This window comes from Stigmatopora nigra, unplaced genomic scaffold, assembly GCF_051989575.1.
Source record: "Stigmatopora nigra isolate UIUO_SnigA unplaced genomic scaffold, RoL_Snig_1.1 HiC_scaffold_104, whole genome shotgun sequence".
NCBI lineage: Eukaryota > Metazoa > Chordata > Actinopteri > Syngnathiformes > Syngnathidae > Stigmatopora > Stigmatopora nigra.
The window spans coordinates 25,001-27,680 of NW_027551667.1; the positions used below are offsets into that span (position 1 = coordinate 25,001).

General features: G+C 58.7%; 2 non-coding genes across 2 annotated transcripts in view; both read right to left on the reverse strand.

Annotated features, from left to right (window-relative positions):
• LOC144193149 (28S ribosomal RNA) overlaps positions 1-543 on the reverse strand; it is a 4,793-nt gene extending 4,250 nt beyond the window's left edge. The window contains exon 1 of the ribosomal RNA XR_013325633.1: positions 1-543. This exon is cut by the window's left edge and continues 4,250 nt beyond it. This is a non-coding gene — a ribosomal RNA (28S ribosomal RNA).
• Positions 544-997: 454 nt separating this feature from the next.
• LOC144193147 (5.8S ribosomal RNA) lies at positions 998-1,151 on the reverse strand. The gene has a single exon (XR_013325631.1). It is a non-coding gene; the product is annotated as a 5.8S ribosomal RNA (ribosomal RNA).
• Positions 1,152-2,680: the final 1,529 nt, after the last annotated feature.

Genomic DNA, 2,680 nt, shown 5'->3' on the forward strand with positions numbered 1-2,680 from the left:
CGCCCGAACCAAAACCGCCGGGAAGATCCACCGCGAGGACCGCCGGACTACGTCGTACACCTGGCCACCGCCGGGTTGAATCCCCCACACGGACTGCGTGGTCCCCATCCGTTTACCTCTCAGCGGTTTCACGCCCTGTTGAACTCTCTCTTCAAAGTTCTTTTCAACTTTCCCTTACGGTACTTGTTGACTATCGGTCTCGTGCCTGTATTTAGCCTTAGATGGAGTTTACCACCTGCTTTGGGCTGCATTCACAAACAACCCGACTCCGGAAAGGTACCATCTCGGGCGACCCGTGAACCGCTACCGGCCTCACACCGTCCACGGGATTGAGCCTCCATCAGAAGGACTCAGGCCCTTCGGGGCGCAAAGTGAGTGGTACCTTTCTTACGCCACATTTCCACTGCCTGCCAGGGGCAGCGGATTCAGCGCTGGGCTTTTCCCGCTTCGCTCGCCGCTACTAGGGGAATCCTAGTTAGTTTCTTTTCCTCCGCTTAGTAATATGCTTAAATTCAGCGGGTAGCCCCGTCTGATCTGAGGTCGGAACCATAAAAGCCGCGGTTCGATCGATTGAGATTCGGGGAGGAGATCCTTTTATTTCATTTTTTTCGGTTATCGCCCTGCCGACGCGGGTGTCCGCGCACCACGCGCCGGCGCCTTCGGTCCGTGTTGTTTTTGCCTCGGATCCAGTCCATTTTGCGGAGGGACACTCACGGGTCGGTGGTTACTATCCAAATGACCGCCTCGTGACCGCGGACTGTGAGGTCTTTGTGGATCTCAACGACATGCCTCGCTCACATATGCATGTTCCCCGAAATCTCGCTCTCTCGACCACTTCTCTGTACGGGCATGGACGAGCCCCGTATCTGGCTTTACTTAGGGGGTCGGGGTGCGTGCTGGCATAACACTTTCCCCGATCTTGCATCCCCAGTCGCGGGCCACGCCGCGGAACGGTGCCGCCCCTCACCGCCGCGGTCGGGCCCGATTGAATGTCAGGCGACGCTCAGACAGACGTGGCCCCGGGAGGGACCCGGGGCCGCGAGTTGCGTTCAAAGTGTCGATGATCAATGTGTCCTGCAATTCACATTAATTCTCGCAGCTAGCTGCGTTCTTCATCGACGCACGAGCCGAGTGATCCACCGCTGAGAGTTGTCTACAGGTGCCTCCCGACATCTCCAGGCGGCCGCCCGGGTCAGCCCCCCGCTGCCCGGCCACCCATGTAGAGCAGTGATGCCCGGAGACACCTTTCAAGATCGCAACACCTGAGTTGGCAAAGCATCGGAAGGTCTATTGCTCCCAAGGCGGGCACGGTTTATCCACCCCTGATTTGGCTGAGTTAGGCGGTGGGGCCTAGGGTCGATCAAGAGCTCCCCCCATCCTAGGTTCATCCCGACTTGGGTAAAGTGGGGCCCAAGGGGTGAGCGTTGAGATGTCGCCGAAGGCCAGGTAATGGGACCGGTGATCCGGCGTAACTACTGTCCTCGGAGGAATGCGGTGACGTAGCACCGTGAGTCACCCGCGGCTCCTCAAGGAAGCGGCTCTGAGGCTTTTCCCACGGCTCCCGAACCCCAGAACACTCCGAGCGTAGCACAAGACCGGGCCGGGTGGCAACCCATATACCCCCGTTTTGTTGGCACGCGCCAGACGAGCAAAAGCGGAACCGGGTACCTTGTCCGTGGTGGTCGCCGTAATGGATCCGGGCTCGACCACCGTCCATCGAATCGATCTTCCCGAACCTTCATCGCATCAGAGACGGGCAACGTGCACCCCTTTACGTTGACTATAGCGGTTACAGTAAACTGTAACCATTCCGGCCTCGGCGGTGCGGGACCATTGTTTCTCGGGCCCCGACACGTCTATAAGTGCCATCTACATGAGCCTTCGAAAGTCCGGTCCGGGCGAGAGGGAGGGATTCGGCGCCCGACTACCCTAAGAGGCGGAACGCCGCTGCCGGAGACTAGCCCGGGGACGCACGCGCGGACTGCCATGCCCGTGCTCTTGCGCGTCAACCCAGAGAGAGAATCGACAGGGACGGATACCTCCGGGGCCGGCCCTAGGCCCAACCCCCTCTCGTTATGCCTCACGTCAATACGTGCGATCGCCCTGTACCTTGTCACGCGATCGATTCGGTTATTTGCCAACCTTCCTTCACTCCTTCCTTTCGTGGCAGGGAGACGTGCACAGTGCATCTACCGATAGCCGCAAGCAGCCCGGTGACACGACGAGAAAACTGTGGGAACGGCCGGCGGCACCTGCGTGCAACCGTAACAAACCGAGAAGAAGCACAGTTTCTCGTGACGGGGGTTTTTCGCAAAACAAAACAAAGAACTCCCGACACCTCCAGGCGATGACGTAACCCGTGAGTCACCCGCGGCTCCTCAAGGAAGCGGCTCTGAGGCTTTTCCCACGGGCCTGAACCACCCAGAGGCACCAAAGAGGTCGTAGAGATTGTGTACTCCATCCCCCTAGAATAGGCACTTATCTCACAAGCCCCGGCGATGCCAACCCGAACCAACAAGGAAAGTCAGGGCCCTTTTACGGCGCAACTTTTTGTGGCGCTCGATTTGTCAAGGCGGGGGTAAATCGAGTCTTTAAACCAGCGTACAACCACCAGAGGCCTTCATAGTGGCGTACAGGTACCGGGCACCTGACTCCCTTCTTATTACCGGAATAATCCCAC